Below are 26,824 nucleotides of genomic sequence, written 5' to 3'. Positions count from 1 at the left end.
TGATGATATACAGGGTTCTAGTGCAAATTCTCAGTTTGCATGGGAGCTCCCATGTACAAAAAGAAACCTTTTTGGTGGCAAAAAGAAACCTTTAACTCAGCCCTTATCCTTTCACAATAAAAGACAAGGACATCAGGATGGTCCAACAGTAGAGGTTGGAGAAGAAACCAGATTTGGTCTGACACCACTTCATCTTCATGTGCCTCTTTCTATTGCACTCGCAGATGGTGCTTCCTACCCAGTTGGTTGTTCCAAGATAATGCCTCCTTTTCAAGTTGGCTTGGCTTCCAAGTTGCTTATGTGGTCAAAGAACAAACTGATTGAAGTAAGTTGCAAGTCATAAGTCATTAATAGGGATGTGCATGTAACGCAGGTCCATACCTGTTCCTCCTCCACTGGCCACCACAGGAAGTTCGGCAGTGCTCCCTCCAGCTAAGACAGCGTGCCGCTGGGGTGTTTCCCAGCTGTCCTCATGCGACAACTGCCTCCAGGCAGGCAGTTAGGGAGGTTATGCCTTCTCCTGATGATGTTGACCTGGGCGCTTTCCAGCTTAGCTGCTCAACAGTAGCAAAATGCTTTTGTTCAGGCAAATCACATTCAAAATGTGATCAGTCTCACGAAAATTAACAACCTGAAAAAACAGCAATTTCATTACGCCAGATATACATTATATTGCTGCAATTAAATTCGAAACAAGGCATTGGAAATATGAACAGCCCCCTGCTGTCAGCAAAGGGACTGTGTGTCACAGCACAGGAAGTGTGGAAGCACACTTCAGAGATACGTTGTGACCCCGTTGCAGGGTGTAATCTGGAAAGCGCTATGGAGAAATAGATTTGGGTGTCATCAGCATACCGATAACGCCCTGCACCAAATCTCCTGATGATCTCTCCCAGCTGTTTCATGTTTCCAATGGCTTTACTCTTATGTAACACAATTTGTAAAAACCCTGATTTTACTGCATACATGGACAGATATGGAAATTGGCAGGGATGTTATAAGCCAAAAATGCATAAACAATATCACAAATCACAAATATTACAATATCACAAATATTATAAGAAAAGATTTTGCATGTAGAAATCAGTAATGGTGCCAATCTGTGTGTGCGTGCATCTGCGTGTGTGTGTTGTGTGTGTGTGTGCACACACTCACACAACTATATATAAATATGGCTGCCTATTTAAAAAAAACCTGCATTCTAATTGTAATATTCACCACAGACCAAGGTTAAACTGAAAAAAATAGCATTCAAATTGTATGGAATATATTTTATTAGATGGAATTAAGCATCAGTATTTGCAGCAGAACATATTTCTTATGAAATTGAAATTATTTCTGTTGTAAATGTATCGTAAATAACAATGTTTTACGTTACTATACAGTCCAACAACTGGTTCTTATGAGGAACACAATATTGAACACAATATATAACACAATATTGAAATAGTTCATAAAAAAGGTTTATGAATTAACAAAATAATCCAAACATGTACAGCTACTCAGTCCAGTGCAGTTGACCACTTTTACTTCACCCCTTCCTTTGCAGTCAACCTTGCAGGCACATTTCGTAAGCTCCTTGAAGCATCCTGTGACAGGAAGAAGTGTTGTCCAAAGGCTTTCCCCATGTGCCTTGCTCTTTTGTCCATCCCCATTCAGCAGGACTTGCCATGTTTGGTTTGCAAGCAGTTGCTTGCCGCATACTATTCCTGCCTGGTATACAGTCTGCTTTGAATACAGTAATAGGGCATCCTGGATCAGCAGAATATCAAAATAGGATTTTTGTTTTCTTGCAAAAAGTTCCAGTCTTGCATCACTTACAGGCCCAGCCGTATTAACTCTGTTATACATGATTGCCGCAAACCTCTCTGAGATGTGAAGATCTTAGTCTTCAACTACTGCCAGGATGCTGACTGAGTTTTGTGAAAACACTTAACACATCATCAAACACATTCTATGCATGCCATGCAGACCTCTTGCCTTTGGCACAAAATGATGATAGGTAATGGTATCACACCCAGTGGATACCTGGAAGAAGGGTAGTCCACTATTTTTTTCAGGCCCTAATGTGTCCGTGATCTCATGGACCAGAATCCTTCAGTGCTTTGTGCTTCTTCCAAAAGAAACCCACACAGTCTGAAGGCCAAGCTCCTTCAGTGATGGCAGAACTGATATGGCAATGACGTCTGTGTCGTTCACTTTGATAAAAACATTCTTGCAACTCAATTTGACCACATTTTTGGCATGGATAAATCTGTGTATCAGCCTCTTAATATGAGCAAGGAGCCAAATTATCTTAGCAGATATCTTGATTGCTGAATAGGTTGATAGAATAAGTTTTCATACTTACATTGTTTAGTCCACCCATGAGTGATTTGAACTGTTCTCTACTTCTGTTGTGTGAAAAAATTACATTTTATATTGCAACACCATATATATATATATATATTTGTTTTTAGCCACCATCTTGGATTTTTGATATGGCAAAACTTACTTTCTGAAAACAAAAATATCTGACAACATTTCTGCCAAATCTCAGGCTGGTGTCACTGAGGCGATCTACACGAGCAGTGTGGAGAGCATTAACGGGCTCTGCGGGGAAAGCGGGCTGAGCAGATGAGCAGGGAGCTGTCCCTGGGCAGCCGGACTGGCCACCCACACAACCACCGGCTCTGTCACAGAGTCGGTAGGGGCAGCAGGGATTGGGGGCCACCCAACGGCCGGAAGTCCCAGGAAACCCCACACAAGCGCAGGGGGCATTCTGGGGAGATTCCCCGAGGCCGGGTGGCTGCTTGTTGCCTCCTGATTGCGGGGTCTACTCATGTGTTGCCACAGTGCAGAGCTGCGCCATGGCGGCACACAATCAGTAGAATGGTAATCAGTAGAACTTAACCTCATTTAAGGGGGGGACTGAAGTGGGCTTACCACTGGGAGCCGTCGTAGTTCCCACGACTGCAGGAAAGCGGGCAACATAGCTGACAGCATTTCAGCCAAATCTCATGATCTTATGAGCAGTGGGGAGTGGCCTGTGTTCAGAATACAGCAAGGGGAGAGTGCAAAGGGAGAGCGGCCTATGTTCAGAACACAGGCAGCCCTCCCACTCTTGGCGCATGCTCGGCAGCTCGCTCTTCCCTCAGGTCAGGGCTCCCATGGTGCCGGCCACCAGCCACCTCCTTCTGTTGTTCACTGTGCCCATCCTTCTTCCATCGGTTGGGCTTGAGCAATGGAAGAAGGATGAACAGAGCCACGTGAGTGGCCTAAGGAGGTGGCTGGTGTCAGCCACTTACCTGGCTGCATTCATTCTCCTTCCAGGCACCTGGCCGATGGAAGGAGGATGTGCACAGCCAGGGGAGGTGGCTCCAAAGCAGGTGGCTGGCTGTGACAGGCGACTGAAGGCAGAGGGTGATGGCAGCTATGGGACCTCCAACCTTGGGGAGTGCGGAGCTCTGCAGTTTCTCCTGGAGGCTCAGAGGCTCTGCAACGAAGGGTTAGACAGGTTCTTCGAATCCATCGACCTGCCCCTGCTTACAAATATGTGAAGAATTCAGGTTATTTTTTTATATTTAACTGCCCCGCTAGCAGGACACTGACCTGGTGTTGCCAGGGATTGAACCTGGGACTTTCTGCATGCAAAGCAGCTGGATTGAATGCTTCTCAATTATTATTATTATTATTATTATTATTATTATTATTATTATTATTTTAAATGCTCAGTAGAAAAGAAGCATAGCAGATGCAAGGGGCTTGGCCTCCCCTAGTCTAACCTGTCTGTTGGACTGCCCTGACTTGCCTGCTAATGTTTAAAATATATATATATATATAAATTAAGGTTTCAATTTGTGGGTGATTTTTAAATCGTTAACTTGTTTTAAGTTTTTGTATATATTTTAACTGGTTTTATGCTATTGTTAACTGCTCAGAGACAAAAGTTTGGGGCGGTGTACAAATATGATTGATCAATCAATCAATCAATCAATCAGTCATGGCAGTGCTGCTGAAGAAGTGAAATCCATCAGTGCTGCATTGCCCATTGCTAACCAGTAAGCTATCTTATTAAGCCCTAGCAAGCTTACCAGGTGACAGTGGGCAGCAGCAGACTCTTCTTCAGCAGTGGTGGAATTTTAGTATTCCCAGATGTCCCATGGCTATGACACATGTCAAGGGCCAAGGTATCTGGGAATTGTAAAATGGCGCCACTGCCCATGGCAATGCTGAATAGGGATGTGCGAACCGGTTCGGATCCGAACCGGTTCGGGTCCGAACCGGTTCCGGTTCGGAGGTTCGGATCGAACCGAACCACCCCGGTTCGGTTCAAATCTGAACCGAACTGGGGGTGGTTCGTTTCGAACCGGTTCGGACCGGTTTGGATCGGTTCAGAAAGCTGAAAATTGGTCAGATGGTAGCTGGCACCCAGGGGTACCTGTCACCCAAACCCCAAAGCAATCGGACACTCATACGATTTTTTATGAATTTTTGAAAAATATTTTTATTTTTCTCTCATAGGATATAATGGGACCCGAACCAGGCCATTATTTCTTATTGTGGAGCACTCATGGGTGCCAACAACCATGCAAACCCTGAAGCAATCAGACACCCCTATGATTTTTTATGAATATTTGAAATATTTTTAATTATTTTTCTCATTGAGTATAATGGGACACGAACCAGTCCATATCCCCTGTTGTGGAGGACCTAGGAGCACAAAAGCAGGGTGGGTGGTAGACAGGCATGGGTGCCTACCACCCAAAAAATCTCAAGGCAATTGGACACTCCTCTGATTGTTGGTGAATTGTTAAGTGTTTTTGAATTCCTCATAGAGAATAATTAGGATTGCAGCAAATGTATAGCTTCACGTCGGGGGGAAAGGGGTGTCGTAGAGTGCAGTGTGGTGGGTGGTAGTTCCTAGGGTGGGCAAGGAAGCTATCAGAATTATTTGAAAGGAATTGGGCAAAGAGGTGATTTTTAAGTGATTTTTGAAGTTTACGCGTCTTTAAGGTTTTTCCTCATAATAAGTTATAATGGAGCTTTCAGCAGCCCTATAAGTGCACATGGGGGTGCTGGGGTGGCCCAGAGCAAGTGGTGGTGTAGTGCACATAGGGTGCCAACCACCCCCATGGGTTTCTAACCCATGGGGTACAGGGATCTCTGGTAGGGGCACCCCCATGGGTACAGGGTTCTCTTGTTTCTGAGGTATTGAGTGTGGATTCTATGATAGCAAATGAGATTTTCAATGAGACACCATCAATCCACTCTAATATGCTATCATAGAATCCACACTCCGCCTCCTGCTTCTTCTCTGTGTGTGTGCTTAGTAGGGGTGTGCAATTTGGGATTTCGGGTGATTTGGCTAGGACCCGAACCGAATCACCCCTGTTCTGTTTTGTGCCCGAATCTGGGTCACCCGAATCACCCTTGATTTGGTTCGGATTCAGATTTAATCCGAATCCGAATCTGAATCGATTCGGGGGGGTAAAAAGGGGCCCAGGGGCAAAATTTTGGGGTGGGGTGGTAGTGCCCAATGGGTAGAGTCTACCACCCCAATTTCAGGGGGATTGGGCAAAGGGCTGATTTTTGGTGAATTTTTAAAGTTTTAGTGACTTTGGGGCAGTTCGGGGGCATAGCATGGGATCTGGGCAAAAGGAGTGGGGTGGGGTGGTAGTGCCTAATGGGTGCAGGCTACCACCCCAATTTCAGGGGGATTGGGCAAAGGGCTGATTTTTGGTAAATTTCTGAAAATTTCATATCTTTGGGGCATATTGGGGCATATTGGGGCAGAAAGTGGGGCCTGGGGCAGAATAGTGGGGTGTGATGGTAGTGCCTAATGGGTGGAGGCTACCACCCCAATTTCAGGGGGTTTGGACAAAGGGGTGATTTTTTGAGAATTTTTGAAGTTTTAGTGACTTTGGGGCAGTTTGGGGGCAGAAAGTGGATCTGCCCCAAAATAGTGGGGTGGGGTGGTAGTGCCTAATGGGTGGAGGCTACCACCCCAATTTCAGGGGGATTGGGCAGAGGGCTGATTTTTTGAGAATTTTTGAAGTTTGGGTGTCTTTGGGGCAGATTGGGGGCAGAAAGTGGATCTGCCCCAAAGGAGTGGGGTGGGCTGGTAGATAGTGCCTAATGGGTGGAGGCTACCACCCATCCCCAATTTAAGAGTGATTGGGCAGAGGGGTGAATTATGGTGAATTTATTTGTATGAGGTTTGTCTTCATAAGGTGAAGTGTGCTAAATTGATTACTTCCTCATATTATTCATAGTAAAGGAAAGTGTGAAAAAGTGAAAGTGGGGTCATGACAGTTGTTTAATTGAAAAATATCTCATTTGCTATGATAGAATGAGAATTCACACCTTTTCTATTCACCATAATTCACCCCTCTGCCCAATCACTCTTAAATTGGGGATGGGTGGTAGCCTCCACCCATTAGGCACTATCTACCAGCCCACCCCACTCCTTTGGGGCAGATCCACTTTCTGCCCCCAATCTGCCCCAAAGACACCCAAACTTCAAAAATTCTCAAAAAATCAGCCCTCTGCCCAATCCCCCTGAAATTGGGGTGGTAGCCTCCACCCATTAGGCACTACCACCCCACCCCACTATTTTGGGGCAGATCCACTTTCTGCCCCCAAACTGCCCCAAAGTCACTAAAACTTCAAAAATTCTCAAAAAATCACCCCTTTGTCCAAACCCCCTGAAATTGGGGTGGTAGCCTCCACCCATTAGGCACTACCACCCCACCCCACTATTCTGCCCCAGGCCCCACTTTCTGCCCCAATATGCCCCAATATGCCCCAAAGATATGAAATTTTCAGAAATTTACCAAAAATCAGCCCTTTGCCCAATCCCCCTGAAATTGGGGTGGTAGCCTGCACCCATTAGTCACTACCACCCCACCCCACTCCTTTTGCCCAGATCCCATGCTATGCCCCGGAACTGCCCCAAAGTCACTAAAACTTTAAAAAATCGCCAAAAATCAGAGGAAGGTCCAATCGACTTGAAATTTGGGTGGCAGGTAGAACACAAGGTCCCCTTTCAAACCAGCTATTTTTTGAGATCCGAACCAGTTCGTTTCGGATCCGAACCGGTTCGGATCCGAACCGAACCGGGGGGTGGTTCGGCAAAACCAAAACCGAACCACCCTGGTCCGGTTCGGACCCGGTTCGGATCCGAACCGAACCGGGAGAACCGGTTTTATGCACATCCCTAATGCTGAAGAAGGAGCTGCTGCTGTCACCATTGCCTCTGCCGCCTGGACTGATAAGCTTAGCCCAATTGCAGGGAGCTTATGGCCATAGTAGTAACTTGTTCCTCTGCCCCACTGCCTGTGGCAGTGCCACAGCCACCATAGTCTAGTGCTCAAGTTTCTCCAAAGTGAAGTTCGAAAGAGAATTTCAGGGTTCCTTTAAGGAGAAATCAAAATTCAAAGAGGAGTTTTAGGCTTCCTCCAAAGGAAAAACATTGAAGATTTTTCTGACTGCTTTTCCACACCCCGTGTGTGGTAACTTGCTCAGCCAGGAGTCAGGGGGCACCTGCTGAGGGCTTTGCCGGGAAGCCTTCCAAAACCTGACTCTGGCCCTGGTTGAGAAGAATCCCTTTGCTTCAGGAAATTCTAGGAATGCTTTACTTGGGGCTAAGGCATGAAGTCAGCACATTGGAAGCAGAAAAGCACACCACATACAGTTTTGCTGGCACTTTAGAAGAAGAGGAGAGCGCTTCAGTCGCGAAGAAACAGTTTTATGTGGCAAACCAGGCCACTGAGTAAAGGTTGTGATGAAGAATTTGGCCCTAATACCTATATTAAACACACAGTTTGACATTACTAATCTAAATAAAGCCAATAAAACTATTGACACAGGTGAGTAAGGGTGTGTATAGTCAAGAATTCCCCACATCCTTCTCCTGGCTCTGTGGCAACAGACCTGCCCCAGAGACAACCTTTCCTCCATGCAGAGTTGTGATTGCATGGAGCCCCCTCTGCCAGTATCCAACCCAGCTTTTCTCAAGAAAGTAAGCAAAGCAGGGGTGGAACCACCATTGAGCAGACGGGTTCCAAGAACCCAGGCCGCTGCCCCTCAGGGGCTGCACCCCGTGCCCCAGACACGGCCTCTGTGTCTGATGTAAGAAGCAGGGGGCATGATTTAGCTCCCAAATGGGGCCTTTAAAAGGCAGGGAGAGTCGCTTTGGCCATGCTGCGAATGCAGCGCTGGCTGGTTTAACTCCCAAACAGGGCCGCGTGGCCTTGTTTGGGAGCTAAACCATGCCCCCACGTCTGACATTAGATGCCGGGGGCGTGGCTAAATGCTCCCTGCATCTGACATAATATGCAGGTGGCGGGGCTAGGGGGCCGTGGCAGTGGCAAAACCCGGGCTGCTGCTGACCTCCCTCTGCCCTTGAAGCAAAGCCACGCATGGCATGTACATGACCAAGAAGTTAAGCATGGCAGAAAAGCAAAAATAGATCAGGGGGAAAGTGCACAAGTTACCAAAGCTGAGAGATGGCAACAAACACAATCTTCTTTCTCTTTCTCTTTCTCACTGGGCCCATTGAAATGTCATGTGAAACCTTGGGTAGATGAACGTGTGGTTAATCCGCGAAACTGGGAATCATCCCGCAGACAGCTGTTCGACCATGTTTCGCAACTCCTGGTTTCTGGGCAGAGGGACCCCTCTCTTTTCCTGCTCTGCTGAAGCTGCACCGCGGCAAGCTTCACACCGTGCGTGTCGCCAGATTGTGGGCAAGGTGGCAGGACATCAGTAAAGTGGCAACCATTGGCCACAAACTCTGAGGGGGCATGCTCAGTGCGATCATGCCTTTTGGGCATTAATCACCCACCCTCCGCATGGAAGAGACATTTTAACCCTTTCCTTACACCACTTGCACCACTGCCCTTGCAAGAGCTCCGCAGATACGAAATCTCACTCATGAACAATTATTGATACTGGGGGATGGTGAGGGGCACTAATTTTCTGTTACTCCGGACTGAAATCTTACTGAAGGGATTGTACTGACTTCCTAGGAAGGAATATGTACTGTATATGTCTTATGGTAGCAAGCATGACTTGTCCCCTTAAGCTACTCAGAGTCTACCCTGGTTGCATACGAAAGGGAGACTAGAAGTGTTTGCACTGTAAGACATTCCCCTCAGGGGATGGAGCTGCCACTCTGGGAAGAACATCTACATTCCAAATTCCCTCCCTGGCATCTCCAAGATAGGGCTGAGAGAGATCCCTGCCTGCAACCTTGGAGAAGCCTCTGCCAGTCTGTGTAGACAATACTGAGCTAGATGGACCTATGGTCTGACTCAGTACATGGCAGCTTCCTATGTGCCTATCAGGGCAGGCAAAAGATCCTGGGGTTTGGTCCACTGTGACCAAAAAATGCACTTGGACTCACAGACCTGGGCCAAGCTGTCCAGGAAGCCCCAAAATACTCTTTCCCCTGTGCTGGCTTGCTGGCCAGGGACTGGCCCTCTCATGAGCTTCAGCTCTCCATTAGACTTCATTCTTATGAGGTAGGCCATCCAACTATAGGGCCCCCCACTGATGTGGGGTTCCTTGTGTCTCTGGTTAATAATAGAACTCATACTCCATACCTTCCGTTCTCCACTCAGCTCTTCCAAACTTCCAAGGAGTGCGGTCCACTTCATTTGTCTGAGTGGTTTGGGGTGGGCAGAGTTGGGAAAGACCGGGGATTGCTCCTACATCAATAGCAAAACAGGCTAGGCTGGGACTGGCGTTGCGGCATATGTGAGTCAGCTGTCACAGGGCATCCTGTGGCAGAGCACCCAAGGATTAGAGTGATCCCTGGCAAGCCAGGTGGCCATTCAGGGCCAATAAAGACATGGCTATGTGCTGGGGAGAGACAAGGTTGTCAGAGGGAGCTCTTGGACTCTTGGTTTGTGGCAGTTGCCGAGACTGGGGAAAGTGTTGCTGAAGTACCCTTCCCCAGGGCTTGCAGGGATCTGGCAACCGGGCTGGGTGGCAACAGCCCGCATGCTTGCCTCCTTGCCCAGGCATTCTCATGAGAGAGGCTCAGCACCTGCACATTCCGCATTTGTGTGAGTGGGACCCTTTGCACATACAGCTCTGTGCTCCTCAGGCTCCTTTTATAACACACTGCAAACCTGATGACGGGTGGGGAGAGCGGACAATGGCTATATCAGTAACATGGGCATGCATGGCCGACCCAGTTTTCCTTTCTCCTCCATGTGTGCAGTCAGTCAATGTTCAGTCCTGTGGGAGTGGGGGACATCTGCAGAGGGCTCATGAGGAACTTGGGTGTTGTGTGCAGAAAGGAGTGCTTCCTTTTGTTGGTCCAGGGCCAAAGCTCCAACCAACTTCGTGGGGTGACTGCAGAGCAAGTATTGGGAGAGAGGAGGGCCTTCCACTTCCACACTCGGTTCGTTTAGCAGAGCTGAGGCATTGCTTTCCCACTATCCGCTGTCAATGGAGTGAAAATGACGGTTCCACATGACACCTGCTATATTGCAATATCTGTCTCAATCATGAAGGAAAGGCGGGGAATCAGAGGGAATATATATCCCTCTGATATCTATTCCCTCTGCGGGGAATAGATATCCTAACATCAAACACTGGATGTTAGGATATATACTGTATATGCAGGAAGTGGTGGATTGCCATTATTCTTCAACATCCACTGTTTGGGATCTCCCCAAGGCAACTCATAGGAGGAAGGGGCGGAAGAAGAGAATCCAAGGCTCGAAAAGTAAATCAGATCTCAGCATTTTCTTTTTGCACTGAGGCACAAGTAGCTATCACACATATTTTAATTACATTGTTACATGTGAACTGGGAGGGGGTGAGGCTTCCTGTTGTACCACCCCTCAGAGAGCTTTGCTGCAAATTAGTAGATACCTCAGTGCAGGTGAAGGGGTTTTTCCTTTCCCTTCTCTAATCTTTTTTGGATTGTGCAGAGCTGTGGAACTCGGAAAGCACCAAGACCTCTTGTTCCACAGCTTCATGCAAGCCAGGAAAGGCTGGGTAACAGCCACTGTCTTCAGCCTAGAGCAGTGAGTGCTAAGATGGTCTCACTCAAGCGTCACCACCACACACATGGCACCATGAAGGATGAAATGTGGGTCAGAAGGACAATTGCCACACAATAGGTGTTGTCATCAGGGCTAAGAGCATTGCCATCAGCCACCAGATATTTATATCACACACCCCGTGGGTTCTGCCCATTTGAAGCAAAGAAGATAACACTGTTGCTTTATCACAATATTAAACAGACTAGTAACTCTGCATTTCAGTATTAAAATAATTTAATCAGTAGTGTGTGTACAAAAATATGTTCACAGTATTCAAAACTGTAGTTCTATAAATTATTATTATTATTATTATTTTACACAGTCAGACAGGTGTTATTGACTGGTTTGTTTTATCCAGACATCGAGTCCTTCCCAAGGACCTGGGATGCCAGAATTTGAATGTCAATGTTGTTGCTGTTATAGATATCATCGCAGAATATAGGCTGTTCCCAGTAAAGCTGCTTTTTGTAATTGGCTGATGGTGATTTCTGTGGCCCCTATGGTGTTGAGGTGCTCTTCAAGGTCTTTTGGAACTGCACCCAGGGCGCCAATGACCACTGGGATTACTTTGGTCTTTTTCTGCCACAGCCTTTCCATTTCAATTTGTAGATCTTTTTATTTGGTGATTTTTTCTATTTCTTTTTCTTCTATTCTGCTATCCCCTGGTATTGCTATGTCAATTATTTTGACTTGTTTTTCTTTCTTCTCGACTACAGTGATATCTGGTGTATTGTGTGGCAGATGTTTGTCTGTTTGTAGTTGGAAGTCCCATAATATTTTTACATCTTCATTTTCTTCAACTTTTTCAATTTGATGGTCCCACCAATGTTTGGCTACAGGTAGCTTGTATTTTTTGCAGATGTTCCAGTGTATCATCCCTGCTACTTTGTCATGCCTTTGTTTGTAGTCAGTCTGTGCGATCTTTTTACAACAGCTGATCAGGTGGTCCACGGTTTCATCTGCTTCTTTACAAAGGCGGCACTTGCTGTTTGTGGTTGATTTTTTGACTTTTGCTCTTATTGCATTTGTTCTTAGTGCCTGTTCTTGTGCAGCCAGTATTAAACCCTCTGTTTCTTTCTTCAAGTTGCCATTCTTAAGCCATTGCCAGGTCTTGGTGATGTCTGATTTTCCACTTATATTGTGCAAATATTGACCATGCAGGGGCTTATTTCTCCATTTTTCTGCTCGGTTCTTGACTTGTTCTTTCTTGTAGGCCTGCTTTGTTTCATTGGTGTTGAATAGTTGTTGTTTATTATTGTTTATTATTGAATAGCATTATTGACCATTTGAAGTGCATCTTCTTCACCGTCCTTGATATATTCTTCAAGGCCTCTTTTCTCCTCCTCTACTGTTTGATGGACTTGCAGCATTCCTCTTCCACCTGAGCTGCGAGGGAGGTATAGCCTATCGACATCACTGCGGGGGTGCAGAGCATGATTGATGGCCATGATTTTCCTGGTCTTACCATCTAGCATCTCTAGCTCTGCCTGGGTCCAGTCTATTATTCCTGCAGTGTATCTGATAACAGGTATAGCCCAGGTGTTTATGGCTTGTATGGTGTTCCCACCATTGAGTTTGGACTTGAGGATTTTTCCAACTCTCCTGATGTATTCACTTCCAATTTTTCTTTTAACTTCAGTGTGTGCAGTGTTATCAGCCTGGAGAATGCCCAAGTATTTGTAATGTTCTTTCTCTTCCAGGTTCTTGATCTTGCTTCCATTGGGCAGTTCTATTCCTTCTGTTTTTCTTATTTTTCCTCTGTTCATTATTAATGCAGCACACTTGTCTAGTCCAGACTCCATTGCTATATCGCTACTGAATATACGGACAGGGTTTAGCAGTGATTCGATTTCTGACTGGGACTTTCAGTCAGAATCTTCAACTTCAGATACAACTTCAGATCGTTCATGTACAGCAGATGGTTGGTTTTACTGGATGTTTTGGATGTTTGGTATCCGAGGCCTGTTTTGTTTAGTATTTGTGAAAGTGGGGTCATGGCGATTAGGAACAACAGAGGGGATAGTGAGTCCCCTTGGAAAATGCCTCTTCTAATGCTAACCTGTCCAAGTGTCTCGCCATTGATTGTTAACTGTGTACTCCACATGCTCATTGCTTTTTTAAAATAAATATCTGAATGTTTTTGCTGACACCAGTTGTTTCTAAACATTTTAGTATCCATGTGTGAGGCAATGAATCGAAGGCTTTCTTGTAGTCAATCCATGCAACACTTAGATTGGTTTTCTTCTCTTGCAATTTTCTAAAATCATTTTGTCAATCAGCAGCTGGTCTTTTGTGCTTCTGGTGTTCGGGCAATTTCCTTTCTGTTCAACTGGAAGCTGTTTGTTAGTTAATAAGTGTTGCATGACTTCATCTGCTATTATTCCAGTTAATAATTTGAACCTGGTTGGCAGGCAGGTTATCGGTCTATAATTACTTGGAACTGCAACTTTTGCTGGGTCTTTCATGATGAGAGGAGTTTTCCCAGTTGTTAGCCATTGTTTAGTATCACCTCCTTGCAAAATGTGATTGAACTGTTTTGATAGTTGTTTATGAAGGCTTGTTAGGTGTTTAAGCCAAAAGCCATGCAGTTCATCATCGCCTGGAGCAGTCCAATTTTTAATTTTCTTTGCTCTTTCACTGATTAATTCTGGTGTCATTATTAGATCTTGCATGGGTTGGTTACATTTTTTGACCTCTTTCATCCAGCCTGCTTTTTTATTATAATCTATTGGATTGTCCCATAATTTCCGCCAGAATTGCACTGTTTCTTCTTTATTTGGTGTTTCTAGGTTTCTTGCAGTTTCTCCTTCTATGCTTTGGTAGAAACGTCTCTGATTCGACTGGAATTGGAGAGTCTGCCTGTGTTGTGTAATTCCGGCTTCGTATCTGCTAATCTTCTTTGACACTGCTGTTATTTGGTGCTTTATTATTTCCAGGACTTCTCTAATTTTCCTTGAATCTAGGTGGTATTTTTGGATCAGATACTGTTTGGTGTTTTCATTCTTCAGCTTCTTGTCTTTCATATCTTTCCATTTACTAGCATCTGATCTAAGCCTGGAGATTTGATTTTCTAATCTAATCTTCCATTTAGGTGATGTACTACTTTCTTCTTTTACAGGTCCACTGATCTTATATCCGAGCTCTTGTGTAGTTATTGTTGCTGCACTGTACATTAGTTGGTTTGTTTCTTGCAAATTATCGGTTGTTATTTCTGCAAGTGCAGCATTGACATCTTTTAATGCCTGAGCGAGTTGTTTTTTGGCAACTGTTTTTAGAGCTGGAAGTCGAACCCTGGTGGTTGTTTGGTTCATGTGCTCATTTATTTTTTGCTTTAGTTCTTGTTGCTTTTCTGTTAAATGGCATTTGGGTTTTTGAGGTGAAGGCAAAGGGGTGGTTGCCTGGTTTTGATTTTGAAACAGTTCAGCAACAGTGGCATCCTCGATTTCCAACACCAACACCAACATCATCATTACTAGTATTTTTAAGCCCGTTAAAATAACAGGCGCTAGTAGCCTTTCTTCCTTCCTTCCTTCCTTCCTTCTCCCTCCTGCCCTCCTTTCCTTCTTTTTTCTTTTTCTTTCTCTCTCTCCCTCTTTCCTGCCTTCCTTCTCTCTCCCTCTTTCTCCTTTTCTTCCTTCCCCCTCTTCTCCCTCCCTTCTTTTTTCTTTCTCTTTCCCTCTTTCCTTCTTTCTCCCTCTCTCCATTCCTTCCTTCCTTCTCCCTCCCTCTCGCCCTCCTTTCCTTCCTTTTCTCTCTCTCTCCCTCTTTCCTGCCTTCCTTCTCTCTCCCTCTCCCTCCTTTTCTTCCTTCCCCCTCTTCTCCCTCCCTTCTTTTTTCTTTCTCTTTCCCTCTTTCCTTCCTTCCTTCTCTCTCTCTCTTTTTCTCCCTCTCTCTCCATACCTTCCTTCCTTCCTTCACACCCAGCACAGTAGAAGCAGCGGACCTGCCTCGCCTCGCTGCCCCGCTCTCCCTAGCTTGCCCTTAACACCCTCACTCTCCACCCTTATCCTTGCCGTACATGTGCCCGGCTACCTGATGAGAAAGCAGGACGCAACTGCTGAAGAGTCGCCCTGTCCCTTCACCCGATTCTTCCTCTTCGACCTCCCCCACCGTCACCGCTGCAGAGCCCAGCAGCGTGTCTCCCTGGATGGCCCGCGGAAGGCGCTCAGCCTCGCCGCTGCTCGTCGCACAGCGCGGGGGCTCGGTGGCCATTTCCTGGGGCGGCCTCCGCGGCGGCTCCCGCAGCCTCCCCATCTTCAAGGACCCCAGCCGCTGCCGTCAGCTGTCCGTCAGCTGTCCTGGCAGGGCCCGCGGCTCCATCGCGCACCCCCGGCCGTCCCTCCGCCTCTGGGAGCGAAACTGCTCCTTCGTTGGCTCCGATGCTTGGCTCGCTGGCTGACTAAGCGGCCGCCAGCCCGCCGCCTCCTCCGGCTTCTCCCCACCGAGTTCCGAGCTCCTTTTCGGCATTTGCTGCTGGCGTACTTCAGGCAGCGGCAAGTCTGCTCTGGCTGGGGGTGAGATTTTTGTGGGACCCGGACGGAGCCTTCAGGGGCGGGCTGGGCATTGGTGGCCATGAAGGGGAGTGGGGCAGGGTTTGCCGGTTGGTCGCATGGCCGGGGGTCGCATGCCCACTGGTGCTGCCTAACAGGTTTCCCCTCTCGCAAGCGGAGCGCATTTTTCAATGTGAGTGTGTGTGTTTTTAACTGTTGGAATTGTCTGTGCTGCAGTCCAACATGGCCGCCTGGTCCCGGCGGTCGTGTCTCCCTCGGTGTGTTCTGGGCATGCGCTCCGTGCATGCCCAGAACAGCTGAGGGAGACACGGACGCACGCCAGGCGTTTGACACGGACGCACGCCAGGGATTTTATTATAGAGGATTATTATTATCGATTTGTATATGATGGTTTTCAACAAAAAATATTCCCAAAGTGGTTCACAGAGGTAAAGAAACAGGACCGTTCCCTATCGAAAAAGGGCTCACAAAGGAGACACCACAACAGCCACTGGAAAGATGATGTGCAGGTCTTGGATAGGATCTCCCACTGCTAAATAAAAGAGCCACCGCTTTAGAATATGCCTCTTTGCCCTTTTAAGAAGGGATCATAAATACATAAATTAAGAAATAGGTCACCTCACATACAGCTGTGGCAATTTGGAATGTCTTTTCTTGGTAAGGAACTCTCAAGTAAGGAAAACTCAGTCATTCTTTGGCAAATCATTAAATAAACATTCCACCCAACTTTAATATTACAATTTTTAAAACCCATATGAGACACACAAGAGTTCAGGTGTAATAAATAATATTTCAAATATGGTAGCATTAATAAATAATCAGTCGGAAAGGCTCACACTATTGCCAATTGGCTTAGCATAATAGCTTTGGTGTAAATACAACTATTGCAGCTGCATTGAGTAATACATTCTGCTTTCCAAAAGGCCTTCATTTCCCATCTCGTTATCTTCATGCTTTCAGGGTATGTGGTTTCTCTGAGCCGTACCCCCATACCCTCTCTGACCCATACCCTCTTATGTAATATAAATAAGGAACCAGCATTCCTGGTTTAAAGTGACTTTTAAAAGAGGCTGGATTGAAACGGCTCCGCTTCTTTCAGTGAAGCAAGACGTGAGGGATGCAGAAGCTCTCCTTATAGCTGTGATTCGATATTGGCTTGAGCCCTGGAAAAAAGGGGAGGAGAAGAGGTTAGAAAACAGGCACTCAGAAAGGCTCAAAAATACTTAAACTGAAATAAGCAAAATGGTTTTACAAATGCATAGTATCATTAAGTGTCTGGGTGAGTTTTAAATAGCAGGTGGCAAAGGTGAGACGTGGAGAAATGATCCCTAATGGAGTCTGGCAGTCTCTGTTCAATTGTGTTCCGTTCCAAATGTATCCGGCCTGGTTCTTCTCCCAGTCATAACAGTAAGACTTCTCTATGGAAAATGTCTCTTCAGTGCATCCGCAGCAGTCTTTGACAGCATATGGAACACTAGGGTTAAAATACCCAGACTTACTAAGACTCACGAGCTAGGCAGAGGCAGTAAGTGAGGAAAGTGACAGAATGGGTGGGAGAGATAAACCAGAGTCTGACCCCACAGGGCACAAACCACCAGGAAGTTCTGCAGAAGCCAATGGCAAGAGTATGACAACTTACTTATTGAGGATGGCCTTGATGACCACCTTCACCCAGGGAGCTGTGGGTTCCAAGAATACCTCTCTGCCATCCTTAAGAGTGGCACCGCAATGAAAGAAAACCAGGAAGGCCAGGCAGCTAACTTTCAGCTGGAAGACCTCATTCCAGCTTGGTAGGTTATGAGCCACTTGGCTATGTGCATTATAACCTGCCTGAGCAGACAATTTCATATATCAGGAAACTTATAGGAACATAGGAAGCTGCCATATACCAAGTCAGACCATTGGTCTATCTAGCTCAGTAATGTCTACACAAACTGGCAGAGGGAACTTGGAACATAGATGCTCTTCCCAGGGTGGCTCCATCCCCTAAGGACAGGCCTGCTCAATTTAGCACACACACACACACACACACACACACACACACACACACCCCTGCTGTTTTTGCACTACAACTCCCAGAATCCCCAGCCACAGTGGCCAATAGCCAAGGATTACGGAAGTTGTAGGCTAACATCTGCAGAAGGGCCAAAGTTGATCAGCAATTCCTAAGGGGAATATCTTACAGTGCTCACATGTAGACTCCCATTCAAACGCAACCAAGGTGGACTCTGCTTAGTTAAGGGCTGGCTACCACAAGGAAGAAAAAAATAAGGCTGTTTTTGCATCTGTACTAACATGAAAAATAAGTACGGAATGTAGTACTGAGCACAGAGTTTAGCTACTTGAAAGTTTCAGCTTCCTGTCTGCCTGTTTCTAACCCTCATGAAAAAGATATGCTTGATACTCTGGGCAATGCTTGGTGACAGGGGCGGAGCTATTGTTAACCAAAGGGTTATTATTTACTTGGTAGACGACTGCCAATTCTCGCTTTACCAAGAAGGAGAAAGCTTTATAGTTCAAAGAAACTTTATTGAATTCTGCAGAATAACAAAGTGGCCGTCTAGGGGATAGCTCCCAAAGACAAGACGGACCCCCGGGGGGAGTCTGCCCATAGCTTTTATACATAGTAAAGAGAAAAACATCAAAGCATACTTGATACAGATTGGTACATGCAAGCAATCCACCAATCCCATCACAGGAGGTGATCCATCATCATACAGAACCTTGAAGCTCACAGCAGGACCATTGTAAGGGCCCTAAAATGTATCTACATTGGTAATAGTTTATCAGCTCATCTCCCCCTAGCGAGAGTACTGGAGCCTAGCACTAGGGAGTGAAAACAATAGACAGCTAAAGAGATAGTGTCAACCAGCCTAGTGGGCTGGCTTGACAAAGAACAGAGCATCCTGTTGTTAATACAGCAAAGCTAGCTTGATTAGGCGCTGACCTGATTCCCACAGCATACTCAGAGTCAGGCTAACAGGACTCCAAGATGGAGTCCCTATGGTTCAGACATGATCACAAGCCTGACCACAGGTATCACTATCATTGGGCGAACGGGTTCAAAGAACCCGGGCCGTGCCCAATCAGGAGCCGCCATTCGTGGCCCTGACACCCCCCCCACGTCTGACGTCAGACACGGGGGCGGTAGTTTAGCGGCCCCTTCAGGAGCTAAACAAAGGCTGGCGCTGCGTTCGCCAGCCTTTGAACGCTCCTGCGTTCAGGAGCGACTCTTCCCTGCCTTTGCAAACGCAGTGGCCCCTTCAGGAGCTAAGACTGGTGCTGTGTTTGCAACGCAGCCCAGAAGTGGCTCTTGCCTGCAGGGAAGAACCGCTCTTGGGCTGCGCTGCGAACGCAGCACCAGCCTTCGTCTAACTGCCCAAGGGGCCACGCTGCCCCTTCAGCAGTTAAGCTGCTGTAGCTTCTGATCCCGAACGGAGCCTCAAGGCTCCATTCGGGAGCCAGACCACGCCCCCCGCGTCTGTCAACAGATGCGGGGCGTGGCTATCCCCTGTGTCTGACATCAGATGCAGGGGGCGGGGCTATCGGGGCACCTGCCGCGGCCGCACATGGGCCGCCGGCGGGCTAGCTACGCCCCTGCTTGGTGAACTCTGAATGCATCAAGTCTCCTGAGTAAGATTTCCTATATGGAGCAGGCAAGGCTTCAGTTACCATACTCCCATAAGAATTGGAATAAACTATGAAAAATAGAAAAAAATCCAAATAGCTTATGCAAATGAGAAATTATATGAAGTTGCTCAACTGGCTTCCTGTATTTTTTATTTTTTTATTATTATTTTTTCATGGTACTGAAAAAAGAGCAGAACATCTCATCAACATGGACTGCTTGCAGACACACTGTGGTCTGAGTCTAGAAAACGAAGAAAACCAGCAGACATTCATCATTGAGGATAGTGGCTCTCCATTGCCTCCCATCCTTAGGTCCGACGGAAACACCTAGAATAGAAACAAGTAATCTTTGTACTTGAGGCCAAACTATTTGGAGAATGAACTCCTGCAAGTTCTGCAAGCAGAGGCGTAACTAGGGAAAACGGTGCCCGGGGCAAGCACTGAAATTGCGCCCCCCCCCCCCACCGCCGCGTGCCGCCCGCCACCCCCGGAAATATGGAAATGTGTCACAGCCCTAGTCAAATGTGGGTTGTGGGCTGCATCCGTGCAAGTATACTGGGACAGGGAAAAGGAAACATGAGGCTACAAGGCTCTTTAGAAATATATATTTTAAAGAAATGTCTTGCACACCAACAGCCTAAGTTTGCAGTCCTCATGGCCAGAAAATAAATGCTTTTAAACATAGTGATAGGTTTTGTGTCCCAGAATGGAAAAGACAAGACAAGTATTCAGAGGCGTAACTAGGGAAAATGGCACCTAGGGCAAGCACTGAAATTGCGCCACTGTCCAAGCAGGAATGATGGGACTTGTAGTCAGCAATATCTGGAAATCCCCGTTAAAAGGAACACTGTACCATCTAGACATGGTTGCTGATCAAAACCTGAAAACATGAGCCATCCCTGTAAAAGACTTAGAACAACAGTCAGGAGTTATGCGAGGATTCCAAGTGTCATTTTCTCTGTCTCCTCTCATTCCTTTTAAAAAAAACATGACTTTGTCCTAGAGGATCACCTGCCCAAATAGCCACTAGCAAAATAGGGGAAGAAGAAGGTGGTGGGGGTGGGGGTGTGTCTATAAACCAGTGAATGATTCCTGCCAGGCTTTGTCGTATGATGACTGTTGGTTCATGATATGTGCATTCACCACACTAGTGCTTACTTTGACATCAAGAGGGAGGAGGATACATTAGTTTGCCACACTAGACAGAGGCAGTTGAAACAGGAGCAAGACAGCCAAGTTCTGCCAGGGCCAAAACCAGCCCCTGCCAAACTAAGAAATCGTTGTAATTTGCCCCTTCCTGTCACAAGCAGTGTGCTGTTCTTTTAATATTGACTCTAACTCTCAGATATCCCAGTCAAGGATGGAAAATTCAGGGTCAATTTACAAGAGACACATTTTCTACATGAAGTTTCTTCTGTGCAGGTGTTATGCAGAAACCCATGTGTAGTGTTCAATACATATGTAACTATTCCGCCAGGGGCATAGCAAGGTTGGAATGGGTCCAGAGACAGGATTTCAAAATGGACCCCCAGACCCTCAAAGTCCAGGGCCTCCACACACCCCAGGCCCCCAAGGATTTAAGTCTGATATTTCAAAATAAGTATGCTACCTGGAAATACATTTCACTGAATACACGCATGCACACTTCACAGTATATAGTGATATACATTGAGTACTATATATTTGTGCTACTTTTAATGCCTAGAACACACTAGCAATGCTAATTATTAAAATGGACCCCTCGCTGCAGATTAGCAAATGATATTTTCAACCATGCAGGGTGAGCCTATGTTTGTTTTCTCAGAATTCTGAACAAATTCAGTCAAGTTTGATTCCAGGAGTCTTTGCACACCAGGCTTTTAAAGCCCTTTAACACAGATCTCCTCTGGAATGGAGGTGCTGCATTCACATGTTGGCCAGATTGACCCTGAAGTCCCTGCAAGTTATTGGAGAGCAGTTCGCACACAAGAAAAATAAAATAAAATAAAATAAAATCACAACACATGCTTCACAGTTCTCACTCAGACCTTCTGGATTGCAAAACAACTTGAACATAAGTGCATTTATGAATGAATGAATGAAAATAAAATATACTTGTTCCAGAAGGTTTTTGTAATTTTCTGACATGAAACAAGCCACTTATAGGCCTTTTTAGATAGTTTTTGTTTTTAAAGCCAGCACATTTTCCAGTCTGTTTTAAATTAAATATTCAGAGACTTCCCAGTCTCGCCCCACCCCCCCATATCAAAGCCCTATGGCAAGCAGATCCCTATATATGGGGGTAACCACAAAAAGGAATTCACAGCCTACCTAGCAATAGCTGTTCTGGATGGTCTGGTCTGGGCAGAGGGTCTGCTGCCTGCTTCCTCCCTCCTTGCTTGGGGCCTACTCGAGTTCAGGCTTCAGGGAGGCCTACTCGGAGGCCTCTCTGGAAGCCCCGCCCACCCGCCGATCAGCTGAGAGGCGGGGAGAGAAGAGCTCTGCAGTTTGCAGGCCTTGCCGATCCTAGGCCTCTTTGCCGATCAGCGGAGCTGGAGGCAAGTGGCTGGGGGGCCCTGGGGCTGGGCAGGTGGGCCGTGGGGTGGGGGTGGCAGAGACTGGTATGGCGCCCCCACCTCAATGGCGCCCGGGGCACATGCCCCCCTGCCCCCCCCCCAGTTACGCCTATGTCTACAAGTCACTGCAGATACTGTTAGCTGTTTAGAGTAGAAGAGGCAACTCTGCAGTCCAAGCCCATCTGGAGGGAGGTGAGGGGGGCACCCCCCAATTGAGAAATTCTCATTGAATTCAGTGGGGGTTTATTCCCAGGTAAATTGGCATAGGCTTAGAGATCCCCCCCCCAGCCCCTGGAAAAAGTCCTGAGGATGCCCATGCTCCAATCTTCAGTCATTCACAGAAGCAATACAATGTGATAAAACCAGGAGCGTAGGGAGGCTGGCGGTGGCCTGTGGGTGGCTGCCGCCGTGGCCTTCTCACCCCACCCCCATGTCTGACATCAGACGCAGGGGTCTGGCTAGCCACGCCCCCATTTCTGATGTCAGGCGTGGGGGCGTGGCCTCCCTCCCCAACAGGGCTGTGCGGCCCTGTTTTGAAGGGAGATCGGCCCGCGCTATGTTGGGCAGCACAGCTCTTAAAGGCAGGGGGAGCCATTCCAGCTGCACTGCCAATGCTGTGCAGCCCCATTTGGGAGGGAGACCATACCCCCCGTACCTGACACCAGACGTGGGCATGTCTGGGGCCGTGCTCACGGCCCCTGATTGATGGTGGCCCAGGTTCTTTCTCCCTGGATAAAACAGTATATGGGAACTTTGCTCCCTCATCTAAAAGAACAGAAAGTAAAAGGCACTGCAGAGTGCTAATGAATCACAGCAGAAAGTTTGTTCACAGTCACTATAGATGCAATGGCCAAAGCACCTTGGAACAGAACAGCCCTCTAATTATACTGGCATACCAAAAATTCTGCAGATACTTAGGCATAATTAAGACTAGTGGCAAATATGAGGATGACCTTTTCCAGAGAGACACTGGAATGCCTAGGCTACTATGAACTGCTGAAAGATGCACATGCTAAACAGGGTCACTTTTTCTTACAAGAAATCCAAGACAAAATGTCTTGCAAAAATAACCCAAACAAAAAATATCCTCCCCACCCCCCCCACACACACACCCCTACCTGAAACTCTGGTTGTGATTGGACTGGTGTAGGAATAATAACCTTCCTCATTTTGGACTGCTGCCAAGGATACAGGATAAAGTTTTCCACCTCCTTAGTGGCAGTCCAGAAACAAAAGACCTCCACAGTTCTGGTGAATGCTATATTACTCAAACTTCATGACTATCAGGCTTCCATCTCATCTGAATGGCTGCACACCACCACACCCATGCAGGAATGAGTGATATGTGAAAATTAGCCTGGGGGGTTGCTTTTTCTTCACCACATCTCACCCTGTGTAATAATGAGTGCTTTATTTATATCCTCAAACAGGTATCAGGAAGATTGTGTTGCTTGCAAGTGCAACTGAAAAATCACTTGACATTAGATGGGACGTCAAAAGCTATGGTAAGAGAAGGCTAAAATGTTGCCATGTTTACGTCCACCTTTGCTTACAAAAATGGTTCTCTATATATGATGATAATGGCTTAACACACACAGCTCATTCTCATGATTGGGAAATGGGCTCGGACGGGATGAGGGGAGGAAGCCATAAAAAACTTACCTCCCTCGCAGGTGATCCCATCCATGTTTCTGGGCAGCCGGATCAGCCGCCCAGGCGATCGCTGGCTTCTGCTGGTAGCAGGGAGGGAGCAGGGAGCTTAGGAGGCTAGGAGGCCCCCGGAGCTTCCATAATGCACCATGTGAGTGCATCATGGGGCGCCTCCTAATGCTCTTCAGGAGGCTATCGTGTGTAGGTGCCACATGGTGCTCTTCAGATGTGTTGCCTGAACTACCAGCAATAAGAGTAAACTAGCTGGCCTGGATGCAGAGCATCTGCACCTCTAGTTCCCCCTCGTCCTTGGCCATCCCCCCTCCTCTCCCCCGCTTCAATGTTTCCTCTCTCCGGCTGCCTGGCCAGCTGCTTTCTCCCCCACCCACCGCCATCACTGTTTTCTCTTCCTCTACCCCTCGCTGCCGCCGCCACTGCTTTCTCTCCCTGCCCACCCGCCTGCCTGCCCATTCGCTGGCCTATCCGTTGGCCTTATGTTCCCCGCCGCTGTCACTTTCCTCTCCCTCCCTCCCTCGCTCGCAAACTATCGCAAGAGCTGCCACGCATGGGGTTAGCAATGGGTACATCTAAGAGAAATAGACAGACAGATAGATAGATAGATAGATAGATAGATAGATAGATAGATAGCACCCTGGATAAGGAGATCCTTCCTCCCTGCCCCTGCCCACCCCACCCCCAGTGTTGCCACCTCCCCCCCCCCCAGCTCACTGCAGACAGTACACTCAACTGACAAACTTCTCATCATCAGATACCTGGGGAACAAACATAACCATGGAAGGGTTGCAGGGCACTGCAAGTGGACAGAGGCACCGTTGTAGTATGGAGAGAAAGAACCATGGGGCAGATGGAGCCTTGGGCAGGCTGAATGACCCTGACACAGGACCATATACGTGGAGGTCCTTGCACCTGCATTGCCTTGACTTACTTTTACATGAGAAGAAGAGAGCTTGAGAAAGCTCCACTGTTTTATTCCTGTGACGCTTCCCTGCATAGGGGATAATCCGTGTAATGACTTTAGGTGGAAGTCGTATTCTTGTCCTGTTCTGTTCCTGTATGTGAGGATCTCTGTGCAGTCACCTGATGACTGCTGGTGGGCTGGGTGCGGCAGAAGGTAGAGCAAGTTGGGAAAGGGGAAAGTTCAAAACGTTTGGGAAATACTGGCACACAGGATCCTGTTTCCCAGGGACAGACCGTATTTTCTGGAATCTGTTCCTGTTAAACCACTGTCCCTGTTTTGGTCCTCTTTTTGGCTCTTGGGGATGCTTTGTTCAACCCACAGAATTGTTCAACCCTCCCTCAACCTGCTAGAGTTGTCATTCTTCAGGATTCAGCTCCCACCCCACAGCCTTTAGAAATTACATCTCTAAGTGGATGTGTAAATGCAACATGCCTCTAGTGCATCTGCATTCATTCCAATGGGTGCACAACACTAAGGCACTAGCCGGTGCGCAGCAGACAAGCAGGCAGAATCCAGTCTTCAGCAATGTGCAATAGTGCGGGGTGGCGGTGGTCCTGGGCAATCATGCTTGGTATGAGAATTGGCACTGACCAGTGTATCTGCAAAATATTGGAAGGCATGGATTTGGCTCATCTGCTTTGCTAATCTGGAATGATGTAATCTGTATGCACTTTATTGCCTGCTTTCCATTTGCGGCATGCCTGTAGTCAGAGTCTCCTAGGTGACTAGCCTCTGCACATTATGCACCACACCTTCCAGGTTGCTTGGCCATACCTCCTATCAATCCATGGGCATCTCCCTCTTTTCACCAGTGAAATGTGGAGAGTGTGCTGGTAGAAATGATTCTGGGCTACCTGACTTTGTGATGCTCTCTACCAGTACATGAGCCTGAGAGCCATTCCGGGGCTAGTGATAAAGAGCACCCACTGTGAACTAGGAAGGCCCTGCTTCAGATCTCAGCTTGGCCTCACTTGGTGGCTTTAAGCAACCCACTAATTTTCACCCTCAGCCCCCACTCTGTCCCACCCCACATAATACCATGATAACAATCTTGGCTTGCCTTGTAGGATTGCTGAAAAGGTGACAGAAATACTGTATTGGAAGCACTTTGAGCTCTTACAAACAATTTTGTATAAATGTTAAGTCCTTTGATCATAACTCCCAAACTGCTTTCAATGCCATGACAAAATGATCCATGTAAAATAAACAAAATGCTCACAGCCTACTATCTTTCAAGCCAATCAAGAAATATTTAAATGGGAAAAAGAATCTATATGATTCATTGTGAATATGAAGATGTGTGAAATGCTTGACCTTGAACTTATTAATTAGAATATTTACATATTGCTTTTTATGCCCAAAAAAGGTGCTAAGTGATTTACATAGCAAAATAAATGAGAAGATGGTTCCTTGTCTAAAAAGAAACATAAAAGAGATACCAACAACAGCCACTGGGAGGGGCACTATGCTGGGATGATGAATCGGCACACTCTTGCTGCAGGGATGTGCATGGAAGCGGCTGTCCTGGTTGGGTTCAAGTCTGGACCAGACTCGAACCTGACCGGGCCAGTTCAGTCCGGCACCCCCTCACCCCCCCCCCGGGTTCGTTCTTGTCTGTGGGGGGGGGGGGTCGTGAACAATTTTTTTAAAACTGAAAAATTGTTTTGAATATCACTTACCCCCTCCAGGGGAGCTGTTAGATGCATCGGGGGGGGGTGTCCGTGTGTCCTCCCCCCACTGGCCTAAATGCATCCTGAACTGGCCCGTTCGGCCGGCTCTTCGGCCCATTCGGGCCTTCCCCTTTAGCGTGGTGGCCATTTTGGAGGCCCCCACACCTGTGCAATTGGCCTCTCAGAGGCTTGGCATGACCCAGGCCTCTCAGAGGCCAATTTTGCTCAGAGGCCAATTTTGCCAATTTTCTCAGAGGCCAATTTTGCAGTCTCCAAAATGGACACCGCACCAAGGGGGAAGGCCTGAATGGGCCGAAGAGCCAGCTGAATGGGCCAGTTTGGGGAAACATCCACTGACACCCCCTCTCGCCGCCTCCAACTACTCCCCCAAAGTGGGTAAGTGACATTATTTATTTATTTTCAGTTTTTTTTAAAAAAAAATGTTCACGAATCCCCAAACAGTCTCTGGTGTCTGTGTGTGTGTGTTCAGTCCAGGGTCGGACGAAACAGCGGGTGGTTCGATTCAACCCTGGACCATGGAACCGAACTAGCTCGAGGTCGAACCTGTTCGCACATCCTGGCTGCATTACTTGTACTATGCGACCAGAGGGAAGTCTAAAAGGTGCGTGTTTGCCCAGTTAGCAGAGACGTGCTTTCCTGTTAAGTTAGTTGTCACCATGTGGTCAATACTTTTCACTCATTCAAATTTGTAAGCACATTAATAAAAATACACATCAGAAATCTTCATGTATCTCCAGAAATCAGGAGTTTGAGATAAATCCTGAGA

The 26,824-nt window shown here is 47.1% G+C and overlaps 1 protein-coding gene and 2 long non-coding RNA genes across 9 annotated transcripts in view; 1 reads left to right on the top strand and 2 right to left on the bottom strand.

Annotated features, from left to right (window-relative positions):
- Nucleotides 1-26,824, bottom strand: part of LOC128329273 (leucine-rich repeat-containing protein 37A3-like) — a 115,112-nt gene that overhangs the window by 41,910 nt on the left and 46,378 nt on the right. The window lies entirely within an intron of this gene.
- LOC128329285 (uncharacterized) lies at nt 256-26,824 on the top strand. Of its 2 annotated transcripts, none has more exons than XR_008309605.1 (3): nt 256-325; nt 23,169-23,243; nt 26,528-26,824. It is a non-coding gene; the product is annotated as an uncharacterized LOC128329285 (long non-coding RNA). The 2 variants fall into 2 exon arrangements; XR_008309604.1 differs by lacking the exon at nt 256-325 and adding an exon at nt 21,874-21,991.
- LOC128329283 (uncharacterized) lies at nt 16,259-22,176 on the bottom strand. Its single transcript, XR_008309603.1, has 2 exons — nt 21,494-22,176; nt 16,259-16,716 (listed from the first exon to the last, which is right to left on the bottom strand). It is a non-coding gene; the product is annotated as an uncharacterized LOC128329283 (long non-coding RNA).

This window comes from Hemicordylus capensis, chromosome 6, assembly GCF_027244095.1.
Source record: "Hemicordylus capensis ecotype Gifberg chromosome 6, rHemCap1.1.pri, whole genome shotgun sequence".
Lineage (NCBI taxonomy): Eukaryota > Metazoa > Chordata > Lepidosauria > Squamata > Cordylidae > Hemicordylus > Hemicordylus capensis.
This window is presented reverse-complemented; position numbering and strand designations above follow the sequence as displayed.